Here is a 25,833-nt window from a genome sequence, read left to right on the forward strand (position 1 = left end):
TGAATTCAGGATCTCCTGTTTACTAGACAGGCACTTTAACCAGCTAAGCCACAGCACCATCTTTAAAATGCTTTAAGGAACAGTTTGCCATATGGTGTTCAAGAGAAACCTGAGTTTTTCACTTTCATAATAATTTCTCAGTTCAGAAAACGCACTACGCAAATAGTTTAGACGAGGATACTGATCCTATTCATAAACACCTCATTGATATATTGCTTATCCTGTTCATAAATGTTTTAATTATGCCTTCTTTAAGAATGCATTACTTGAATTCAACTCTAGAATGATTTTTTATCTCTATTTTGCTCTTTGTCACTCTTTTTTCCCTTTTTCATTCAAAGCATTACTTTGAAAATCTTCACAATACCACGTTTTTTTGTTTTTCAATTTAAGATGACCCATTCTAATGTTCACAGAACAACACTTTTCTTTTTAAAATGTATTAAACATTTGCGTGATGAAAATTATTTTTACATGTAAGGACCAATAATAAGGTGCTGCTGAGATTTGAACTCAGGATTTCCTGTTTACGAGACAGGAGCTTTAACCACTTAGCCACAGCACCTACTTTAGTGATACAGAAGGGATCATTAATTTAGTATTGGTGATCAAATTCTGTGCCTGTGTTAACGTGTCTTAATAGGTATTCTAATGTTAAACACGCAAGGATTCCTAATCTGTAAACAAGAATAGCTATGTTGTATTAAAAAAGAACACATTTTAAACTCAATCCCATATTTTGAATAGTTTATAAATGAGGGTTTTACATATATTCATCAATATTGCTCAAATCTAGGGTTATATTTCATCTGCCTCTTGCTCATTGAAATACCTTTTTGATTTTGCAATCACAGTATTGTTAATATAATATTGAAAACACTTTCAGTTTTTATTAGGTTTAAGATGATCTGTTCAATCGAAAGATAAATCAGACTTTTCTAATTTAATTAAATCGCAGGACGACTTAATGAAAATAATTTTTTATTTAAGAATGAGGAAAGCAAGGCACTGCTGAGATTTGAACTCAGGATCTCCTGTTTACTGGACAGGCGCTTTAACCAGCTAAGCCACAGCACCCTCTTGAACATGCTTTAACGAACAGTTTGCCATATGGTGTTCAAGAGAAACCTGAGTTTTTCACTTTCATAATCATTTCTCAGTTCAGAAAACGCACTACGCAAATAGTTTAGACGAGGATACTGATCCTATTGATAAACACCTCATTGATATATTGCTTATCCTGTTCATAAATGTTTTAACTATGCCTTCTTTAAGAATGCATTACTTGAATATAACTCTAAAATGATTTTTTATCTCTATTTTGCTCTTTGTCACTCTTTTTTCCCTTTTTCATTCAAAGCATTACTTTGAAAATCTTCACAATACCACGTTTTTTTGTTTTTCAATTTAAGATGACCCATTCTAATGTTCACAGAACAACACTTTTCTTTTTAAAATGTGTTAAACATTTGTGTGCTGAAAATTATTTTTACATGTAAGGACCAATAATAAGGTGCTGCTGAGATTTGAACTCAGGATTTCCTGATTATGAGACAGGCGCTTTAACCACTTAGCCACAGCAGCTATTTTAGTGATACAGAAGGGATCATTAATTTAGTATTTGTGATCAAATTCTGTGCCTGTGTTAAAGTGTCTTAATATGTATTCTAATGTTAAACAAGCAAGGATTCCTAATCTGTAAACAAGAATAGCTATGTTGTATTAAAAAAGAACACATTTTAAACTCAATCCCATATTTTGAATAGTTTATAAATAAGTGTTTTACATATATTCATCAATATTGCTCAAATCTAGGGTCATATTTCATCAGCCTCCTGCTCATTGAAATAACTTTTTGATTTTGCAATCACAGTATTGTTACAATAATATTGAAAACACTTTCAGTTTTTATTAGGTTTAAGATGATCTGTTCAACCGAAAGATAAATCAGACTTTTCTAATTTAATTGAATCGCAGGACGACTTAATGAAAATAATTTTTTATTTAAGAATGAGGAAAGCAAGGCACTGCTGAGATTTGAACTCAGGATCTCCTGTTTACTAGACAGGCGCTTTAACCAGCTAAGCCACAGCACCCTCTTGAAAATGCTTTAAGGAACAGTTTGCCATATGGTGTTCAAGAGAAACCTGAGTTTTTCACTTTCATAATCATTTCTCAGTTCAGAAAATGCACTACGCAAATAGTTTAGACGAGGATACTGATCCTATTCATAAACACCTCATTGATATATTGCTTATCCTGTTCATAAATGTTTTAATTATGCCTTCTTTAAGAATGCATTACTTGAATTCAACTCTAGAATGATTTTTTATCTCTATTTTGCTCTTTGTCACTTTTTTTTCCCTTTTTCATTCAAAGCATTACTTTGAAAATCTTCACAATACCACGTTTTTTTGTTTTTCAATTTAAGATGACCCATTCTAATGTTCACAGAACAACTCTTTTCTTTTTAAAATGTATTAAACATTTGCGTGATGAAAATTATTTTTACATGTAAGGACCAATATTAAAGTGCTGTTGAGATTTGAACTCAGGATTTCCTGTTTACGAGACAGGCGCTTTAACCACTTAGCCACAGCACCTACTTTAGTAATACAGAAGGGATCATTAATTTAGTATTGGTGATCAAATTCTGTGCCTGTGTTAAAGTGTCTTAATATGTATTCTAATGTTAAACAAGCAAGGATTCCTAATCTGTAAACAAGAATAGCTATGTTGTATTAAAAAAGAACACATTTTAAACTCAATCCCATATTTTGAATAGTTTACAAATAAGTGTTTTACATATATTCATCAATATTGCTGAAATCTAGGGTCATATTTCATCTGCCTCTTGCTCATTGAAATACCTTTTTGATTTTGCAATCACAGTATCGTTACTATAATATTGAATACACTTTCAGTTTTTATTAGGTTTAAGATGATCTGTTCATCCGAAAGATAAATCAGACTTTTCTAATTTAATTAAATCGCAGGACGACTTAATGAAAATAATTTTTTATTTAAGAATGAGGAAAGCAAGGCACTGCTGAGATTTGAACTCAAGATCTCCTGTTTACTGGACAGGCGCTTTAACCAGCTAAGCCACAGCACCCTCTTGAACATGCTTTAACGAACAGTTTGCCATATGGTGTTCAAGAGAAACCTGAGTTTTTCACTTTCATAATCATTTCTCAGTTCAGAAAAAGCACTACTCAAATAGTTTAGACGAGGATACTGATCCTATTGATAAACACCTCATTGATATATTGCTTATCCTGTTCAAAAATGTTTTAATTATAACTTCTTTAAGAATGCATTACTTGAATTCAACTCTAGAATGATTTTTTATCTCTATTTTGCTCTTTGTCACTCTTTTTTCCCTTTTTCATTCAAAGCATTACTTTGAAAATCTTCACAATACCACGTTTTTTAGTTTTTCAATTTAAGATGACCCATTCTAATGTTCACAGAACAACACTTTTCTTTTTAAAATGTATTACACATTTGCGTGATGAAAATTATTTTTACATGTAAGGACCAATAATAAGGTGCTGCTGAGATTTGAACTCAGGATTTCCTGTTTACGAGAGAGGCGCTTTAACCACTTAGCCACAGCACCTACTTTAGTGATACAGAAGGGATCATTAATTTAGTATTGGTGATCAACTTCTGTGCCTGTGTTAAAGTGTCTTAATATGTATTCTAATGTTAAACAAGCAAGGATTCCTAATCTGTAAACAAGAATAGCTATGTTGTATTAAAAAGAACACATTTTAAACTCAATCCCATATTTTGAATAGTTTATAAATAAGTGTTTTGCATATATTCATCAATATTGCTCAAATCTAGGGTCATATTTCATCTGCCTCTTGCTCATTGAAATACCTTTTTGATTTTGCAATCACAGTATTGTTACTATAATATTGAAAACACTTTCAGTTTTTATTAGGTTTAAGATGATCTGTTCAACCGAAAGATAAATCAGACTTTTCTAATTGAATTGAATCGCAGGACGACTTAATGAAAATAATTTTTTATTTAAGAATGAGGAAAGCAAGGCACTGCTGAGATTTGAATTCAGGATCTCCTGTTTACTAGACAGGCCCTTTAACCAGCTAAGCCACAGCGCCGTCTTTAAAATGCTTTAAGGAACAGTTTGCCATATGCTGTTCAAGAGAAACCTGAGTTTTTCACTTTCATAATAATTTCTCAGTTCAGAAAACGCACTACGCAAATAGTTTAGACGAGGATACTGATCCTATTCATAAACACCTCATTGATATATTGCTTATCCTGTTCATAAATGTTTTAATCATGCCTTCTTTAAGAATGCATTACTTGAATTCAACTCTAGAATGATTTTTTATCTCTATTTTGCTCTTTGTCACTCTTTTTTCCCTTTTTCATTCAAAGCATTGCTTTGAAAATCTTCACAATACCACGTTTTTTTGTTTTTCAATTTAAGATGACCCATTCTAATGTTCACAGAACAACACTTTTCTTTTTAAAATGTAGTAAACATTTGCATGATGAAAATTATTTTCACATGTAAGGACCAATAATAAGGTGCTGCTGAGATTTGAACTCAGAATTTTCTGTTTACGAGACAAGCGCTTTAACCACTTAGCCACAGCACCTACTTTAGTGATACTGAAGGGATCATTAATTTAGTATTGGTGATCAAATTCTGTGCCTGTGTTAACGTGTCTTAATATGTATTCTAATGTTAAACACGCAAGGATTCCTAATATGTAAACAAGAATAGCTATGTTGTATTAAAAAAGAACACATTTTAAAGTCAATCCCATATTTTGAATAGTTTATAAATAAGTGTTTTACATATATTCATCAATATTGCTCAAATGTAGGGTTATATTTCCTCTGCCTCTTGCTCATTGAAATACCTTTTTGATTTTTCAATCACAGTATTGTTAATATAATATTGAAAACACTTTCAGTTTTTATTAGGTTTAAGATGATCTGTTCAACCGAAAGATAAATCAGACTTTTCTAATTTAATTGAATCGCAGGACGACTTAATGAAAATAATTTTTTATTTAGGAATGAGGAAAGCAAGGCGCTGCTGAGATTTGAACTCAGGATCTCCTGTTTACTGGACAGGTGCTTTAACCAGCTAAGCCACAGCACCCTCTTGAACATGCTTTAACGAACAGTTTGCCATATGGTGTTCGAGAGAAACCTGAGTTTTTCACTTTCATAATCATTTCTCAGTTCCAAAAACGCACTACTTAAATAGTTTAGACGAGGATACTGATCCTATTGATAAACACCTCATTGATATATTGCTTATCCTGTTCATAAATGTTTTAATTATGCCTTCTTTAAGAATGCATTACTTGAATTCAACTCTAGAATGATTTTTTATCTCTATTTTGCTCTTTGTCACTCTTTTTTCCCTTTTTCATTCAAAGCATTACTTTGAAAATCTTCACAATACCACATTTTTTAGTTTTTCAATTTAAGATGACCCATTCTAATGTTCACAGAACAACACTTTTCTTTTTAAAATGTATTAAACATTTGCGTGATGAAAATTATTTTTACATGTAAGGACCAATAATAAGGTGCTGCTGAGATTTGAACTCAGGATTTCCTGTTTACGAGAGAGGCGCTTTAACGACTTAGCCACAGCACCTACTTTAGTGATACAGAAGGGATCATTAATTTAGTATTGGTGATCAAATTCTGTGCCTGTGATAAAGTGTCTTAATATGTATTCTAATGTTAAACAAGCAAGGATTCCTAATCTGTAAACAAGAATAGCTATGTTGTTTTAAAAAAGAACACATTTTAAACTCAATCCCATATTTTGAATAGTTTACAAATAAGTGTTTTACATATATTCATCAATATTGCTGAAATCTAGGGTCATATTTCATCTGCCTCTTGCTCATTGAAATACCTTTTTTGATTTTGCAATCACAGTATCGTTACCATAATATTGAAAACACTTTCAGTTTTTATTAGGTTGAAGATGATCTGTTCAACCCAAAGATAAATCAGACTTTTCTAATTTAATTGAATCGCAGGACGACTTAATGAATATAGTTTTTTATTTAAGAATGAGGAAAGCAAGGCACTGCTGAGATTTGAACTCAGGATCTCCTGTTTACTAGACAGGCGCTTTAACCAGCTAAGCCACAGCACCCTCTTGAAAATGCTTTATGGAACAGTTTGCCATATGGTGTTCAAGAGAATCCTGAGTTTTTCACTTTCATAATCATTTCTCAGTTCAGAAAACGCTCTACTCAACTACTTTAGACGAGGATACTGATCCTATTCATAAACACCTCATTGATATATTGCTTATCCTGTTCATAAATGTTTTAATTATGCCTTCTTTAAGAATGCATTACTTGAATTCAACTCTAGAATGATTTTTTATCTCTATTTTGCTCTTTGTCACTCTTTTTTCCCTTTTTCATTCAAAGCATTACTTTGAAAATCTTCACAATACCACGTTTTTTTGTTTTTCAATTTAAGATGACCCATTCTAATGTTCACAGAACAACACTTTTCTTTTTAAAATGTATTAAACATTTGCGTGATGAAAATTATTTTTACATGTAAGGACCAATATTAAAGTGCTGTTGAGATTTGAACTCAGGATTTCCTGTTTACGAGACAGGCGCTTTAACCACTTAGCCACAGCACCTACTTTAGTGATACAGAAGGGATCATTAATTTAGTATTGGTGATCAAATTCTGTGCCTGTGTTAAAGTGTCTTAATATGTATTCTAATGTTAAACAAGCAAGGATTCCTAATCTGTAAACAAGAATAGCTATGTTGTATTACAAAAGAACACATTTTAAACTCAATCCCATATTTTGAATAGTTCATAAATAAGTGTTTTACATATATTCATCAATATTGCTCAAATCTAGGGTTATATTTCATCTGCCTCTTGCTCATTGAAATACCTTTCTGATTTTTGCAATCACAGTATTGTTACTATAATATTGAAAACACTTTCAGTTTTTATTAGGTTTAAGATGATCTGTTCAACCGAAAGATAAATCAGACTTTTCTAATTGAATTGAATCGCAGGACAACTTAATGAAAATAGATTTTTATTTAAGAATAAGGAAAGCAAGGCACTGCTGAGATTTGAACTCAGGATCTCCTGTTTACTAGACAGGCGCTTTAACCAGCTAAGCCACAGCACCCTCTTGAAAATGCTGTAAGGAACAGTTTGCCATATGGTGTTCAAGAGAATCCTGAGTTTTTCACTTTCATAATCATTTCTCAGTTCAGAAAATGCACTACTCAAATAGTTTAGACGAGGATACTGATCCTATTCATAAACACCTCATTGATATATTGCTTATCCTGTTCATAAATGTTTTAATCATGCCTTCTTTAAGAATGAATTACTTGAATTCAACTCTAGAATGATTTTTCATCTCTATTTTGCTCTTTGTCACTCTTTTTTCCCTTTTTCATTCAAAGCATTACTTTGAAAATCTTCACAATACCACGTTTGTTAGTTTTTCAATTTAAGATGACCCATTCTAATGTTCACAGAACAACACTTTTCTTTTTAAAATGTATTAAACATTTGCGTGATGAAAATTATTTTTACATGTGAGGACCAATAATAAGGTGCTGCTGACATTTGAACTCAGGATTTCCTGTTTACGAGACAGGTGCTTTAACCTCTTAGCCCCAGCACCTACTTTAGTGATACAGAAGGGATCATTAATTTAGTATTGGTGATCAAATTCTATGCCTGCGTTAAAGTGTCTTAATATGTATTCCAATGTTAAACAAGCAAGGATTCCTAATCTGTAAACAAGAAGCGCTATGTTGCATTAAAAAAGAACACATTTTAAACTCAATCCCATATTTTGAATAGTTTATAAATAATTGTTTTACATATCTTCATCAATATTGCTCAAATCTAGGGTTATATTTCATCTGCCTCTTGCTCATTGAAATACCTTTTTGATTTTGCAATCACAGTATTGTTACTATAATATTGAAAACACTTTCAGTTTTTATTTGGTTTAAGATGATCTGTTCAACCGAAAGATAAATCAGACTTTTCTAATTTAATTGAATCAAAGGACGACTTAATGAAAATAATTTTTTATTGAAGAATGAGGAAAGCAAGGCACTGCTGAGATTTGAACTCAGTATCTCTTGTTTACTAGACAGGTGCTTTAACCAGCTAAGCCACAGCACCCTCTTGAAAATACTTAAAGGAACAGTTGGCCATATGGTGTTCAAGAGAATCCTGAGTTTTTCACTTTCATAATCATTTCTAAGTTCAGAAAACGCTCTACTCAACTACTTTAGACGAGGATACTGATCCTATTCATAAACACCTCATTGATATATTGCTTATCCTGTTCATAAATGTTTTAATTATGCCTTCTTTAAGAATGCATTACTTGAATTCCACTCTAGAATGATTTTTTATCTCTATTTTGCTCTTTGTCACTCTTTTTTCCCTTTTTCATTCAAAGCATTACTTTGAAAATCTTCACAATACCACGTTTTTTTGTTTTTCAATTTAAGATGACCCATTCTAATGTTCACAGAACAACACTTTTCTTTTTAAAATGTATTAAACATTTGCGTGATGAAAATTATTTTTACATGTAAGGACCAATATTAAAGTGCTGTTGAGATTTGAACTCAGGATTTCCTGTTTACGAGACAGGCACTTTAACCACTTAGCCACAGCACCTACTTTAGTGATACAGAAGGGATCATTAATTTAGTATTGGTGATCAAATTCTGTGCCTGTGTTAAAGTGTCTTAATATGTATTCTAATGTTAAACAAGCAAGGATTCCTAATCTGTAAACAAGAATAGCTATGTTGTATTAAAAAAGAACACATTTTAAACTCAATCCCATATTTTGAATAGTTTACAAATAAGTGTTTTACATATATTCATCAATATTGCTGAAATCTAGGGTCATATTTCATCTGCCTCTTGCTCATTGAAATACCTTTTTGATTTTGCAATCACAGTATCGTTACTATAATATTGAAAACACTTTCAGTTTTTATTAGGTTTAAGATGATCTGTTCATCCGAAAGATAAATCAGACTTTTCTAATTTAATTGAATCGCAGGACGACTTAATGAAAATAATTTTTTATTTAAGAATGAGAAAAGCAAGGCACTGCTGAGATTTGAACTCAGGATCTCCTGTTTACTAGACAAGCACTTTAACCAGCTAAGCCACAGCACCCTCTTGAAGATGCTTTAAGGAACAGTTTGCCATATGGTGTTCAAGAGAATCCTGAGTTTTTCACTTTCATAATCATTTCTCAGTTCAGAAAACGCTCTACTCAACTACTTTAGACGAGGATACTGATCCTATTCATAAACAACTCATTGAAATATTGCTTATCCTGCTCATAAATGTTTTAATCATGCCTTCTTTAAGAATGCATTACTTGAATTCAACTCTAGAATGATTTTTTATCTCTATTTTGCTCTTTGTCACTCTTTTTTCCCTTTTTCATTCAAAGCATTGCTTTGAAAATCTTCACAATACCACGTTTTTTTGTTTTTCAATTTAAGATGACCCATTCTAATGTTCACAGAACAACACTTTTCTTTTTAAAATGTATTAAACATTTGCGTGATGAAAAATATTTTTACATGTAAGGACCAATAATAAGGTGCTGCTGAGATTTGAACTCAGGATTTCCTGTTTACGAAACAGGCGCTTTAACCACTTAGCCACAGCACCTACTTTAGTGTTACCGAAGGGATCATTAATTTAGTATTGGTGATCAAATTCTGTGCCTGTGTTAACGTGTCTTAATATGTATTCTAATGTTAAACACGCAAGGATTCCTAATATGTAAACAAGAATAGCTTTGTTGTATTAAAAAAGAACACATTTTAAACTCAATCCCATATTTTGAATAGTTTATAAATAAGGGTTTTACATATATTCATCAATATTGCTCAAATCTAGGGTTATATTTCATCTGCCTCTTGCTCATTGAAATACCTTTTTGATTTTGCAATCACAGTATTGTTAATATAATATTGAAAACACTTTCAGTTTTTATTAGGTTTAAGATGATCTGTTCAATCGAAAGATAAATCAGACTTTTCTAATTTAATTAAATCGCAGGAAGACTTAATGAAAATAACATTTTATTTAAGAATGAGGAAAGCAAGGAACTGCTGAGATTTGAACTCAGGATCTCCTGTTTACTGGACAGGCGCTTTAACCAGCTAAGCCACAGCACCCTCTTGAACACGCTTTAACGAACAGTTTGCCATATGGTGTTCAAGAGAAACCTGAGTTTTTCACTTTCATAATCATTTCTCAGTTCAGAAAACGCACTACTCAAATAGTTTAGACGAGGATACTGATCCTATTGATAAACACCTCATTGATATATTGCTTATCCTGTTCATAAATGTTTTAATTATGCCTTCTTTAAGAATGCATTACTTGAATTCAACTCTAGAATGATTTTTTATCTCTATTTTGCTCTTTGTCACTCTTTTTTCCCTTTTTCATTCAAAGCATTACTTTGAAAATCTTCACAATACCACGTTTTTTAGTTTTTCAATTTAAGATGACCCATTCTAATGTTCACAGAACAACACTTTTCTTTTTAAAATGTATTAAACATTTGCGTGATGAAAATTATTTTTACATGTAAGGACCAATAATAAGGTGCTGCTGAGATTTGAACTCCGGATTTCCTGTTTACGAGAGAGGCGCTTTAACCACTTAGCCACAGCACCTACTTTAGGGATACAGAAGGGATCATTAATTTAGTATTGGTGATCAACTTCTGTGCCTGTGTTAAAGTGTCTTAATATGTATTCTAATGTTAAACAAGCAAGGATTCCTAATCTGTAAACAAGGATAGCTATGTTGTATTAAAAAAGAACACATTTTAAACTCAATCCCATATTTTGAATAGTTTATAAATAAATGTTTTGCATATATTCATCAATATTGCTCAAATCTAGGGTCATATTTCATCTGCCTCTTGCTCATTGAAATACCTTTTTGATTTTGCAATCACAGTATTGTTACTATAATATTGAAAACACTTTCAGTTTTTATTAGGTTTAAGATGATCTGTTCAACCGAAAGATAAATCAGACTTTTCTAATTGAATTGAATCGCAGGACGACTTAATGAAAATAATTTTTTATTTAAGAATGAGGAAAGCAAGGCACTGCTGAGATTTGAATTCAGGATCTCCTGTTTACTAGACAGGCGCTTTAACCAGCTAAGCCACAGCACCCTCTTGAAAATGCTTTAAGGAACAGTTTGCCATATGGTGTTCAAGAGAATCCTGAGTTTTTCACTTTCATAATCATTTCTCAGTTCAGAAAACGCTCTACTCAACTACTTTAGACGAGGATACTGATCCTATTCATAAACACCTCATTGATATATTGCTTATCTTGTTCATAAATGTTTTAATCATGCCTTCTTTAAGAATGAATTACTTGAATTCAACTCTAGAATGATTTTTTATCTCTATTTTGCTCTTTGTCACTCTTTTTTCCCTTTTTCATTCAAAGCATTACTTTGAAAATCTTCACAATACCACTTTTTTTGTTTTTCAATTTAAGATGACCCATTCTAATGTTCACAGAACAACACTTTTCTTTTTAAAATGTATTAAACATTTGCGTGATGAAAATTATTTTTACATGTGAGGACCAATAATAAGGTGCTGCTGACATTTGAACTCAGGATTTCCTGTTTACGAGACAGGTGCTTTAACCTCTTAGCCCCAGCACCTACTTTAGTGATACAGAAGGGATCATTAATTTAGTATTGGTGATCAAATTCTATGCCTGCGTTAAAGTGTCTTAATATGTATTCCAATGTTAAACAAGCAAGGATTCCTAATCTGTAAACAAGAAGCGCTATGTTGCATTAAAAAAGAACACATTTTAAACTCAATCCCATATTTTGAATAGTTTATAAATAATTGTTTTACATATCTTCATCAATATTGCTCAAATCTAGGGTTATATTTCATCTGCCTCTTGCTCATTGAAATACCTTTTTGATTTTGCAATCACAGTATTGTTACTATAATATTGAAAACACTTTCAGTTTTTATTTGGTTTAAGATGATCTGTTCAACCGAAAGATAAATCAGACTTTTCTAATTGAATTGAATCAAAGGACGACTTAATGAAAATAATTTTTTATTGAAGAATGAGGAAAGCAAGGCACTGCTGAGATTTGAACTCAGTATCTCTTGTTTACTAGACAGGTGCTTTAACCAGCTAAGCCACAGCACCCTCTTGAAAATACTTTAAGGAACAGTTTGCCATATGGTGTTCAAGAGAATCCTGAGTTTTTCACTTTCATAATCATTTCTAAGTTCAGAAAACGCTCTACTCAACTACTTTAGACGAGGATACTGATCCTATTCATAAACACCTCATTGATATATTGCTTATCCTGTTCATAAATGTTTTAATTATGCCTTCTTTAAGAATGCATTACTTGAATTCAACTCTAGAATGATTTTTTATCTCTATTTTGCTCTTTGTCACTCTTTTTTCCCTTTTTCATTCAAAGCATTACTTTGAAAATCTTCACAATACCACGTTTTTTTGTTTTTCAATTTAAGATGACCCATTCTAATGTTCACAGAACAACACTTTTCTTTTTAAAATGTATTAAACATTTGCGTGATGAAAATTATTTTTACATGTAAGGACCAATATTAAAGTGCTGTTGAGATTTGAACTCAGGATTTCCTGTTTACGAGACAGGCGCTTTAACCACTTAGCCACAGCACCGACTTTAGTGATACAGAAGGGATCATTAATTTAGTATTGGTGATCAAATTCTGTGCCTGTGTTAAAGTGTCTTAATATGTATTCTAATGTTAAACAAGCAAGGATTCCTAATCTGTAAACAAGAATAGCTATGTTGTATTACAAAAGAACACATTTTAAACTCAATCCCATATTTTGAATAGTTCATAAATAAGTGTTTTACATATATTCATCAATATTGCTCAAATCTAGGGTTATATTTCATCTGCCTCTTGCTCATTGAAATACCTTTCTGATTTTTGCAATCACAGTATTGTTACTATAATATTGAAAACACTTTCAGTTTTTATTAGGTTTAAGATGATCTGTTCAACCGAAAGATAAATCAGACTTTTCTAATTGAATTGAATCGCAGGACAACTTAATGAAAATAGATTTTTATTTAAGAATAAGGAAAGCAAGGCACTGCTGAGATTTGAACTCAGGATCTCCTGTTTACTAGACAGGCGCTTTAACCAGCTAAGCCACAGCACCCTCTTGAAAATGCTGTAAGGAACAGTTTGCCATATGGTGTTCAAGAGAATCCTGAGTTTTTCACTTTCATAATCATTTCTCAGTTCAGAAAATGCACTACTCAAATAGTTTAGACGAGGATACTGAACCTATTCATAAACACCTCATTGATATATTGCTTATCCTGTTCATAAATGTTTTAATCATGCCTTCTTTAAGAATGAATTACTTGAATTCAACTCTAGAATGATTTTTCATCTCTATTTTGCTCTTTGTCACTCTTTTTTCCCTTTTTCATTCAAAGCATTACTTTGAAAATCTTCACAATACCACGTTTGTTAGTTTTTCAATTTAAGATGACCCATTCTAATGTTCACAGAACAACACTTTTCTTTTTAAAATGTATTAAACATTTGCGTGATGAAAATTATTTTTACATGTGAGGACCAATAATAAGGTGCTGCTGACATTTGAACTCAGGATTTCCTGTTTACGAGACAGGTGCTTTAACCTCTTAGCCCCAGCACCTACTTTAGTGATACAGAAGGGATCATTAATTTAGTATTGGTGATCAAATTCTATGCCTGCGTTAAAGTGTCTTAATATGTATTCCAATGTTAAACAAGCAAGGATTCCTAATCTGTAAACAAGAAGCGCTATGTTGCATTAAAAAAGAACACATTTTAAACTCAATCCCATATTTTGAATAGTTTATAAATAATTGTTTTACATATCTTCATCAATATTGCTCAAATCTAGGGTTATATTTCATCTGCCTCTTGCTCATTGAAATACCTTTTTGATTTTGCAATCACAGTATTGTTACTATAATATTGAAAACACTTTCAGTTTTTATTTGGTTTAAGATGATCTGTTCAACCGAAAGATAAGTCAGACTTTTCTAATTTAATTGAATCAAAGGACGACTTAATGAAAATAATTTTTTATTGAAGAATGAGGAAAGCAAGGCACTGCTGAGATTTGAACTCAGTATCTCTTGTTTACTAGACAGGTGCTTTAACCAGCTAAGCCACAGCACCCTCTTGAAAATACTTTAAGGAACAGTTTGCCATATGGTGTTCAAGAGAATCCTGAGTTTTTCACTTTCATAATCATTTCTAAGTTCAGAAAACGCTCTACTCAACTACTTTAGACGAGGATACTGATCCTATTCATAAACACCTCATTGATATATTGCTTATCCTGTTCATAAATGTTTTAATTATGCCTTCTTTAAGAATGCATTACTTGAATTCCACTCTAGAATGATTTTTTATCTCTATTTTGCTCTTTGTCACTCTTTTTTCCCTTTTTCATTCAAAGCATTACTTTGAAAATCTTCACAATACCACGTTTTTTTGTTTTTCAATTTAAGATGACCCATTCTAATGTTCACAGAACAACACTTTTCTTTTTAAAATGTATTAAACATTTGCGTGATGAAAATTATTTTTACATGTAAGGACCAATATTAAAGTGCTGTTGAGATTTGAACTCAGGATTTCCTGTTTACGAGACAGGCGCTTTAACCACTTAGCCACAGCACCTACTTTAGTGATACAGAAGGGATCATTAATTTAGTATTGGTGATCAAATTCTGTGCCTGTGTTAAAGTGTCTTAATATGTATTCTAATGTTAAACAAGCAAGGATTCCTAATCTGTAAACAAGAATAGCTATGTTGTATTAAAAAAGAACACATTTTAAACTCAATCCCATATTTTGAATAGTTTACAAATAAGTGTTTTACATATATTCATCAATATTGCTGAAATCTAGGGTCATATTTCATCTGCCTCTTGCTCATTGAAATACCTTTTTGATTTTGCAATCACAGTATCGTTACTATAATATTGAAAACACTTTCAGTTTTTATTAGGTTTAAGATGATCTGTTCATCCGAAAGATAAATCAGACTTTTCTAATTTAATTGAATCGCAGGACGACTTAATGAAAATAATTTTTTATTTAAGAATGAGAAAAGCAACGCACTGCTGAGATTTGAACTCAGGATCTCCTGTTTACTAGACAAGCGCTTTAACCAGCTAAGCCACAGCACCCTCTTGAAGATGCTTTAAGGAACAGTTTGCCATATGGTGTTCAAGAGAATCCTGAGTTTTTCACTTTCATAATCATTTCTCAGTTCAGAAAACGCTCTACTCAACTACTTTAGACGAGGATACTGATCCTATTCATAAACAACTCATTGATATATTGCTTATCCTGCTCATAAATGTTTTAATCATGCCTTCTTTAAGAATGCATTACTTGAATTCAACTCTAGAATGATTTTTTATCTCTATTTTGCTCTTTGTCACTCTTTTTTCCCTTTTTCATTCAAAGCATTGCTTTGAAAATCTTCACAATACCACGTTTTTTTGTTTTTCAATTTAAGATGACCCATTCTAATGTTCACAGAACAACACTTTTCTTTTTAAAATGTATTAAACATTTGCGTGATGAAAAATATTTTTACATGTAAGGACCAATAATAAGGTGCTGCTGAGATTTGAACTCAGGATTTCCTGTTTACGAAACAGGCGCTTTAACCACTTAGCCACAGCACCTACTTTAGTGTTACCGAAGGGATCATTAATTTAGTATTGGTGATCAAATTCTGTGCCTGTGTTAACGTGTCTTAATATGTATTCTAATGTTAAACACGCAAGGATTCCTAATATGTAAACAAGAATAGCTATGTTGTATTAAAAAAGAACACATTTTAAACTCAATCCCATATTTTGAATAGTTTATAAATAAGGGTTTTACATATATTCATCAATATTGCTCAAATCTAGGGTTATATTTCATCTGCCTCTTGCTCATTGAAATACCTTTTTGATTTTGCAATCACAGTATTGTTAATATAATATTGAAAACACTTTCAGTTTTTATTAGGTTTAAGATGATCTGTTCAATCGAAAGATAAATCAGACTTTTCTAATTTAATTAAATCGCAGGAAGACTTAATGAAAATAATATTTGATTTAAGAATGAGGAAAGCAAGGAACTGCTGAGATTTGAACTCAGGACCTCCTGTTTACTGGACAGGCGCTTTAACCAGCTAAGCCACAGCACCCTCTTGAACATGCTTTAACGAACAGTTTGCCATATGGTGTTCAAGAGAAACCTGAGTTTTTCACTTTCATAATCATTTCTCAGTTCAGAAAACGCACTACTCAAATACTTTAGACGAGGATACTGATCCTATTGATAAACACCTCATTGATATATTGCTTATCCTGTTCATAAATGTTTTAATTATGCCTTCTTTAAGAATGCATTACTTGAATTCAACTCTAGAATGATTTTTTATCTCTATTTTGCTCTTTGTCACTCTTTTTTCCCTTTTTCATTCAAAGCATTACTTTGAAAATCTTCACAATACCACGTTTTTTAGTTTTTCAATTTAAGATGACCCATTCTAATGTTCACAGAACAACACTTTTCTTTTTAAAATGTATTAAACATTTGCGTGATGAAAATTATTTTTACATGTAAGGACCAATAATAAGGTGCTGCTGAGATTTGAACTCCGGATTTCCTGTTTACGAGAGAGGCGCTTTAACCACTTAGCCACAGCACCTACTTTAGTGATACAGAAGGGATCATTAATTTAGTATTGGTGATCAACTTCTGTGCCTGTGTTAAAGTGTCTTAATATGTATTCTAATGTTAAACAAGCAAGGATTCCTAATCTGTAAACAAGAATAGCTATGTTGTATTAAAAAAGAACACATTTTAAACTCAATCCCATATTTTGAATAGTTTATAAATAAGTGTTTTGCATATATTCATCAATATTGCTCAAATCTAGGGTCATATTTCATCTGCCTCTTGCTCATTGAAATACCTTTTTGATTTTGCAATCACAGTATTGTTACTATAATATTGAAAACACTTTCAGTTTTTATTAGGTTTAAGATGATCTGTTCAACCGAAAGATAAATCAGACTTTTCTAATTGAATTGAATCGCAGGACGACTTAATGAAAATAATTTTTTATTTAAGAATGAGGAAAGCAAGGCACTGCTGAGATTTGAATTCAGGATCTCCTGTTTACTAGACAGGCACTTTAACCAGCTAAGCCACAGCACCGTCTTTAAAATGCTTTAAGGAACAGTTTGCCATATGGTGTTCAAGAGAAACCTGAGTTTTTCACTTTCATAATAATTTCTCAGTTCAGAAAACGCACTACGCAAATAGTTTAGACGAGGATACTGATCCTATTCATAAACACCTCATTGATATATTGCTTATCCTGTTCATAAATGTTTTAATTATGCCTTCTTTAAGAATGCATTACTTGAATTCAACTCTAGAATGATTTTTTATCTCTATTTTGCTCTTTGTCACTCTTTTTTCCCTTTTTCATTCAAAGCATTACTTTGAAAATCTTCACAATACCACTTTTTTTGTTTTTCAATTTAAGATGACCCATTCTAATGTTCACAGAACAACACTTTTCTTTTTAAAATTTATTAAACATTTGCGTGATGAAAATTATTTTTACATGTAAGGACCAAAAATAAGGTGCTGCTGAGATTTGAACTCAGGATTTCCTGTTTACGAGACAGGCGCTTTAACCACTTAGCCACAGCACCTACTTTAGTGATATTGAAGGGATCATTAATTTAGTATTGGTGATCAAATTCTGTGCCTGTGTTAACGTGTCTTAATATGCATTCTAATGTTAAACACGCAAGGATTCCTAATATGTAAACAAGAATAGCTATGTTGTATTAAAAAAGAACACATTTTAAACTCAATCCCATATTTTGAATAGTTTATAAATAAGTGTTTTACATATATTCATCAATATTTCTCAAATCTAGGGTTATATTTAATCTGCCTCTTGCTCATTGAAATACCTTTTTGATTTTGCAATCACAGTATTGTTAATATAATATTGAAAACACTTTCAGTTTTTATTAGGTTTAAGATGATCTGTTCAACCGAAAGATAAATCAGACTTTTCTAATTTAATTGAATCGCAGGACGACTTAATGAAAATAATTTTTTATTTAAGAATGAGGAAAGCAAGGCACTGCTGAGATTTGAACTCAGGATCTCCTTTTTACTGGACAGGCGCTTTAACCAGCTAAGCCACAGCACCCTCTTGAACATGCTTTAACAAACAGTTTGCCATATGGTGTTCAAGAGAAACCTGAGTTTTTCACTTTCATAATCATTTCTCAGTTCCGAAAACGCACTACTCAAATAGTTTAGACGAGGATACTGATCCTATTGAAAAACACCTCATTGATATATTGCTTATCCTGTTCATAAATGTTTTAATTATGCCTTCTTTAAGAATGCATTACTTGAATTCAACTCTAGAAGGATTTTTTATCTCTATTTTGCTCTTCGTCAGTCTTTTTTCCCTTTTTCATTCAAAGCATTACTTTGAAAATCTTCACAATACCACGTTTTTTAGTTTTTCAATTTAAGATGACCCATTCTAATGTTCACAGAACAACACTTTTCTTTTTAAAATGTATTAAACATTTGCGTGATGAAAATTATTTTTACATGTAAGGACCAATAATAAGGTGCTGCTGAGATTTGAACTCAGGATTTCCTGTTTACGAGAGAGGCGCTTTAACCACTTAGCCACAGCACCTACTTTAGTGATACCGAAGGGATCATTAATTTAGTATTGGTGATCAACTTCTGTGCCTGTGTTAAAGTGTCTTAATATGTATTCTAATGTTAAACAAGCAAGGATTCCTAATCTGTAAACAAGAATAGCTATGTTGTATTAAAAAAGAACACATTTTAAATTCAATCCCATATTTTGAATAGTTTATAAATAAGTGTTTTACATATATTCATCAATATTGCTCAAATCTAGGGTCATATTTCATCAGCCTCCTGCTCATTGAAAAAACTTTTTGATTTTGCAATCACAGTATTGTTACTATAATATTGAAAACACTTTCAGTTTTTATTAGGTTTAAGATGATCTGTTCAACCGAAAGATAAATCAGACTTTTCTAATTTAATTGAATCGCAGGACGACTTAATGAAAATAATTTTTTATTTAAGAATGAGGAAAGAAAGGCACTGCTGAGATTTGAACTCAGGACCTCCTGTTTACTAGACAGGCGCTTTAACCAGCTAAGCCACAGCACCCTCTTGAAAATGCTTTAAGGAACAGTTTGCCATATGGTGTTCAAGAGAAACCTGAGTTTTTCACTTTCATAATCATTTCTCAGTTCAGAAAACGCACTACGCAAATAGTTTAGACGAGGATACTGATCCTATTCATAAACACCTCATTGATATATTGCTTATCCTGTTCATAAATGTTTTAATTATGCCTTCTTTAAGAATGCATTACTTGAATTCAACTCTAGAATGATTTTTTATCTCTATTTTGCTCTTTGTCACTTTTTTTTCCCTTTTTCATTCAAAGCATTACTTTGAAAATCTTCACAATACCACGTTTTTTTGTTTTTCAATTTAAGATGACCCATTCTAATGTTCACAGAACAACTCTTTTCTTTTTAAAATGTATTAAACATTTGCGTGATGAAAATTATTTTTACATGTAAGGACCAATATTAAAGTGCTGCTGAGATTTGAACTCAGGATTTTCTGTTTACGAGACAGGCACTTTAACCACTTAGCCACAGCACCTACTTTAGTGATACAGAAGGGATCATTAATTTAGTATTTGGTGATCAACTTCTGTGCCTGTGTTAAAGTGTCTTAATATGTATTCTAATGTTAAACAAGCAAGAATTCCTAATCTGTAAACAAGAATAGCTATGTTGTATTAAAAAAGAACACATTTTAAACTCAATACCATATTTTGAATAGTTTATAAATAAGTTTTTTACATATATTCATCAATATTGCTCAAATCTAGGGTCATATTTCATCTGCCTCTTGCTCATTGAAATACCTTTTTGATTTTTGCAATCACAGTATTGTTACTATAATATTGAAAACACTTTCAGTTTGTATTAGGTTTAAGATGATCTGTTCAACCGAAAGATAAATCAGACTTTTCTAATTGAATTGAATCGCAGGACGACTTAATGAATATAGTTTTTTATTTAAGAATGAGGAAAGCAAGGCACTGCTGAGATTTAAACTCAGGATCTCCTGTTTACTAGACAGGCGCTTTAACCAGCTAAGCCACAGCACCCTCTTGAAAATGCTTTAAGGAACAGTTTGCCATATGGTGTTCAAGAGAATCCTGAGTTTTTCACTTTCATAATCATTTCTCAGTTCAGAAAACGCTCTACTCAACTACTTTAGACGAGGATACTGATCCTATTCATAAACACCTCATTGATATATTGCTTATCTTGTTCATAAATGTTTTAATCATGCCTTCTTTAAGAATGAATTACTTGAATTCAACTCTAGAATGATTTTTTATCTCTATTTTGCTCTTTGTCACTCTTTTTTCCCTTTTTCATTCAAAGCATTACTTTGAAAATCTTCACAATACCACTTTTTTTGTTTTTCAATTTAAGATGACCCATTCTAATGTTCACAGAACAACACTTTTCTTTTTAAAATGTATTAAACATTTGCGTGATAAAAATTATTTTTACATGTGAGGACCAATAATAAGGTGCTGCTGACATTTGAACTCAGGATTTCCTGTTTACGAGACAGGTGCTTTAACCTCTTAGCCCCAGCACCTACTTTAGTGATACAGAAGGGATCATTAATTTAGTATTGGTGATCAAATTCTATGCCTGCGTTAAAGTGTCTTAATATGTATTCCAATGTTAAACAAGCAAGGATTCCTAATCTGTAAACAAGAAGCGCTATGTTGCATTAAAAAAGAACACATTTTAAACTCAATCCCATATTTTGAATAGTTTATAAATAATTGTTTTACATATATTCATCAATATTGCTGAAATCTAGGGTTATATTTCATCTGCCTCTTGCTCATTGAAATACCTTTTTGATTTTGCAATCACAGTATTGTTACTATAATATTGAAATTACTTTCAGTTTTTATTTGGTTTAAGATGATCTGTTCAACCGAAAGATAAATCAGACTTTTCTAATTTAATTGAATCAAAGGACAACTTAATGAAAATAATTTTTTATTGAAGAATGAGGAAAGCAAGGCACTGCTGAGATTTGAACTCAGTATCTCTTGTTTACTAGACAGGTGCTTTAACCAGCTTAGCCACAGCACCCTCTTGAAAATACTTTAAGGAACAGTTTGCCATATGGTGTTCAAGAGAATCCTGAGTTTTTCACTTTCATAATCATTTCTAAGTTCAGAAAACGCTCTACTCAACTACTTTAGACAAGGATACTGATCCTATTCATAAACACCTCATTGATATATTGCTTATCCTGTTCATAAATGTTTTAATTATGCCTTCTTTAAGAATGCATTACTTGAATTCAACTCTAGAATGATTTTTTATCTCTATTTTGCTCTTTGTCACTCTTTTTTCCCTTTTTCATTCAAAGCATTACTTTGAAAATCTTCACAATACCACGTTTTTTTGTTTTTCAATTTAAGATGACCCATTCTAATGTTCACAGAACAACACTTTTCTTTTTAAAATGTATTAAACATTTGCGTGATGAAAATTATTTTTACATGTAAGGACCAATATTAAAGTGCTGTTGAGATTTGAACTCAGGATTTCCTGTTTACGAGACAGGCGCTTTAACCACTTAGCTACAGCACCTACTTTAGTGATACAGAAGGGATCATTAATTTAGTATTGGTGATCAAATTCTGTGCCTGTGTTAAAGTGTCTTAATATGTATTCTAATGTTAAACAAGCAAGGATTCCTAATCTGTAAACAAGAATAGCTATGTTGTATTAAAAAAGAACACATTTTAAACTCAATCCCATATTTTGAATAGTTTACAAATAAGTGTTTTACATATATTCATCAATATTGCTGAAATCTAGGGTCATATTTCATCTGCCTCTTGCTCATTGAAAAACCTTTTTGATTTTGCAATCACAGTATCGTTACTATAATATTGAAAACACTTTCAGTTTTTATTAGGTTTAAGATGATCTGTTCATCCGAAAGATAAATCAGACTTTTCTAATTTAATTGAATCGCAGGACGACTTAATGAAAATAATTTTTTATTTAAGAATGAGGAAAGCAAGGCACTGCTGAGATTTGAACTCAGGATCTCCTGTTTACTAGACAGGCGCTTTAACCAGCTAAGCCACAGCACCCTCGTGAAGATGCTTTAAGGAACAGTTTGCCATATGGTGTTCAAGAGAATCCTGAGTTTTTCACTTTGATAATCATTTCTCAGTTCAGAAAACGCTCTACTCAACTACTTTAGACGAGGATACTGATCCTATTCATAAACAACTCATTGATATATTGCTTATCCTGTTCATAAATGTTTTAATCATGCCTTCTTTAAGAATGCATTACTTGAATTCAACTCTAGAATGATTTTTTATCTCTATTTTGCTCTTTGTCACTCTTTTTTCCCTTTTTCATTCAAAGCATTGCTTTGAAAATCTTCACAATACCACGTTTTTTTGTTTTTCAATTTAAGATGACCCATTCTAATGTTCACAGAACAACACTTTTCTTTTTAAAATGTATTAAACATTTGCGTGATGAAAAATATTTTTACATGTAAGGACCAATAATAAGGTGCTGCTGAGATTTGAACCCAGGATTTCCTGTTTACGAGACAGGCGCTTTAACCACTTAGCCACAGCACCTACTTTAGTGTTACAGAAGGGATCATTAATTTAGTATTGGTGATCAAATTCTGTGCCTGTGTTAACGTGTCTTAATATGTATTCTAATGTTAAACAAGCAAGGATTCCTAATCTGTAAACAAGAATAGCTATGTTGTATTAAAAAAGAACACATTTTAAACTCAATCCCATATTTTGAATAGTTCATAAATAAGTGTTTTACATATATTCATCAATATTGCTAAAATCTAGGGTTATATTTCATCTGCCTCTTGCTCATTGAAATACCTTTTTGATTTTGCAATCACAGTATTGTTAATATAATATTGAAAACACTTTCAGTTTTTATTAGGTTTAAGATGATCTATTCAATCGAAAGATAAATCAGACTTTTCTAATTTAATTAAATCGCAGGACGACTTAATGAAAATAATTTTTTATTTAAGAATGAGGAAAGCAAGGCACTGCTGAGATTTGAACTCAAGATCTCCTGTTTACTGGACAGGCGCTTTAACCAGCTAAGCCACAGCACCCTCTTGAACATGCTTTAACGAACAGTTTGCCATATGGTGTTCAAGAGAAACCTGAGTTTTTCACTTTCATAATCATTTCTCAGTTCAGAAAAAGCACTACTCAAATAGTTTAGACGAGGATACTGATCCTATTGATAAACACCTCATTGATATATTGCTTATCCTGTTCAAAAATGTTTTAATTATGCCTTCTTTAAGAATGCATTACTTGAATTCAACTCTAGAATGATTTTTTATCTCTATTTTGCTCTTTGTCACTCTTTTTTCCCTTTTTCATTCAAAGCATTACTTTGAAAATCTTCACAATACCACATTTTTTAGTTTTTCAATTTAAGATGACCCATTCTAATGTTCACAGAACAACACTTTTCTTTTTAAAATGTATTAAACATTTGCGTGATGAAAATTATTTTTACATGTAAGGACCAATAATAAGGTGCTGCTGAGATTTGAACTCAGGATTTCCTGTTTACAAGAGAGGCGCTTTAACCACTTAGCCACAGCACCTACTTTAGTGATACAGAAGGGATCATTAATTTAGTTTTGGTGATCAACTTCTGTGCCTGTGTTAAAGTGTCTTAATATGTATTCTAATGTTAAACAAGCAAGGATTCCTAATCTGTAAACAAGAATAGCTATGTTGTATTAAAAAAGAACACATTTTAAACTCAATCCCATATTTTGAATAGTTTATAAATAAGTGTTTTGCATATATTCATCAATATTGCTCAAATCTAGGGTCATATTTCATCTGCCTATTGCTCATTGAAATACCTTTTTGATTTTGCAATCACAGTATTGTTACTATAATATTGAAAACACTTTCAGTTTTTATTAGGTTTAAGATGATCTGTTCAACCGAAAGATAAATCAGACTTTTCTAATTGAATTGAATCGCAGGACTACTTAATGAAAATAATTTTTTATTTAAGAATGAGGAAAGCAAGGCACTGCTGAGATTTGAATTCAGGATCTCCTGTTTACTAGACAGGCACTTTAACCAGCTAAGCCACAGCACCCTCTTGAACATGCTTTAACGAACAGTTTGCCATATGGTGTTCGAGAGAAACCTGAGTTTTTCACTTTCATAATCATTTCTCAGTTCCGAAAACGCACTACTCAAATAGTTTAGACGAGGATACTGATCCTATTGATAAACACCTCATTGATATATTGCTTATCCTGTTCATAAATGTTTTAATTATGCCTCCTTTAAGAATGCATTACTTGAATTCAACTCTAGAATGATTTTTTATCTCTATTTTGCTCGTTGTCACTCTTTTTTCCCTTTTTCATTCAAAGCATTACTTTGAAAATCTTCACAATACCACGTTTTTTAGTTTTTCAATTTAAGATGACCCATTCTAATGTTCACAGAACAACACTTTTCTTTTTAAAATGTATTAAACATTTGCGTTAAGAAAAATTATTTTTTCATGTAAGGACCAATAATAAGGTGCTGCTGAGATTTGAACTCAGGATTTCCTGTTTACGAGAGAGGCGCTTTAACGACTTAGCCACAGCACCTACTTTAGTGATACAGAAGGGATCATTAATTTAGTATTGGTGATCAAATTCTGTGCCTGTGATAAAGTGTCTTAATATGTATTCTAATGTTAAACAAGCAAGGATTCCTAATCTGTAAACAAGAATAGCTATGTTGTTTTAAAAAAGAACACATTTTAAACTCAATCCCATATTTTGAATAGTTTACAAATAAGTGTTTTACATATATTCATCAATATTGCTGAAATCTAGGGTCATATTTCATCTGCCTCTTGCTCATTGAAATACCTTTTTGATTTTGCAATCACAGTATCGTTACCATAATATTGAAAACACTTTCAGTTTTTATTAGGTTGAAGATGATCTGTTCAACCGAAAGATAAATCAGACTTTTCTAATTTAATTGAATCGCAGGACGACTTAATGAAAATAGTTTTTTATTTAAGAATAAGGAAAGCAAGGCACTGCTGAGATTTGAACTAGGGATCTCCTGTTTACTGGACAGGCGCTTTAACCAGCTAAGCCACAGCACCCTCTTGAAAATGCTTTAAGGAACAGTTTGCCATATGGTGTTCAAGAGAATCCTGAGTTTTTCACTTTCATAATCATTTCTCAGTTCAGAAAACGCACTACGCAAATAGTTTAGACGAGGATACTGATCCTATTCATAAACATCTCATTGATATATTGCTTATCCTGTTCATAAATGTTTTAATTATGCCTTCTTTAAGAATGCATTACTTGAATATAACTCTAAAATGATTTTTTATCTCTATTTTGCTCTTTGTCACTCTTTTTTCCCTTTTTCATTCAAAGCATTACTTTGAAAAT

General features: G+C 31.7%; 12 non-coding genes across 12 annotated transcripts; all 12 read right to left on the reverse strand.

Annotated features, from left to right (window-relative positions):
• Window positions 1-492: 492 nt before the first annotated feature.
• TRNAT-CGU (transfer RNA threonine (anticodon CGU)) lies at window positions 493-565 on the reverse strand. The gene has a single exon. It is a non-coding gene; the product is annotated as a tRNA-Thr (tRNA).
• A 1,457-nt stretch (window positions 566-2,022) lies between these two features.
• Window positions 2,023-2,096, reverse strand: TRNAT-AGU (transfer RNA threonine (anticodon AGU)). Its single transcript has one exon. It is a non-coding gene; the product is annotated as a tRNA-Thr (tRNA).
• A 2,982-nt stretch (window positions 2,097-5,078) lies between these two features.
• On the reverse strand, window positions 5,079-5,152 carry TRNAT-AGU (transfer RNA threonine (anticodon AGU)). The gene has a single exon. It is a non-coding gene; the product is annotated as a tRNA-Thr (tRNA).
• Window positions 5,153-6,098: 946 nt separating this feature from the next.
• On the reverse strand, window positions 6,099-6,172 carry TRNAT-AGU (transfer RNA threonine (anticodon AGU)). Its single transcript has one exon. It is a non-coding gene; the product is annotated as a tRNA-Thr (tRNA).
• Window positions 6,173-7,118: 946 nt separating this feature from the next.
• Window positions 7,119-7,192, reverse strand: TRNAT-AGU (transfer RNA threonine (anticodon AGU)). Its single transcript has one exon. It is a non-coding gene; the product is annotated as a tRNA-Thr (tRNA).
• Window positions 7,193-9,664: 2,472 nt separating this feature from the next.
• On the reverse strand, window positions 9,665-9,737 carry TRNAT-CGU (transfer RNA threonine (anticodon CGU)). Its single transcript has one exon. It is a non-coding gene; the product is annotated as a tRNA-Thr (tRNA).
• Window positions 9,738-13,232: 3,495 nt separating this feature from the next.
• TRNAT-AGU (transfer RNA threonine (anticodon AGU)) lies at window positions 13,233-13,306 on the reverse strand. The gene has a single exon. It is a non-coding gene; the product is annotated as a tRNA-Thr (tRNA).
• A 2,472-nt stretch (window positions 13,307-15,778) lies between these two features.
• TRNAT-CGU (transfer RNA threonine (anticodon CGU)) lies at window positions 15,779-15,851 on the reverse strand. The gene has a single exon. It is a non-coding gene; the product is annotated as a tRNA-Thr (tRNA).
• A 1,964-nt stretch (window positions 15,852-17,815) lies between these two features.
• On the reverse strand, window positions 17,816-17,888 carry TRNAT-CGU (transfer RNA threonine (anticodon CGU)). The gene has a single exon. It is a non-coding gene; the product is annotated as a tRNA-Thr (tRNA).
• A 1,457-nt stretch (window positions 17,889-19,345) lies between these two features.
• TRNAT-AGU (transfer RNA threonine (anticodon AGU)) lies at window positions 19,346-19,419 on the reverse strand. Its single transcript has one exon. It is a non-coding gene; the product is annotated as a tRNA-Thr (tRNA).
• Window positions 19,420-22,403: 2,984 nt separating this feature from the next.
• TRNAT-AGU (transfer RNA threonine (anticodon AGU)) lies at window positions 22,404-22,477 on the reverse strand. The gene has a single exon. It is a non-coding gene; the product is annotated as a tRNA-Thr (tRNA).
• A 434-nt stretch (window positions 22,478-22,911) lies between these two features.
• TRNAT-CGU (transfer RNA threonine (anticodon CGU)) lies at window positions 22,912-22,984 on the reverse strand. The gene has a single exon. It is a non-coding gene; the product is annotated as a tRNA-Thr (tRNA).
• Between the last annotated feature and the right edge of the window lie 2,849 nt (window positions 22,985-25,833).

This window comes from Triturus cristatus, chromosome 8, assembly GCF_964204655.1.
Source record: "Triturus cristatus chromosome 8, aTriCri1.1, whole genome shotgun sequence".
Lineage (NCBI taxonomy): Eukaryota > Metazoa > Chordata > Amphibia > Caudata > Salamandridae > Triturus > Triturus cristatus.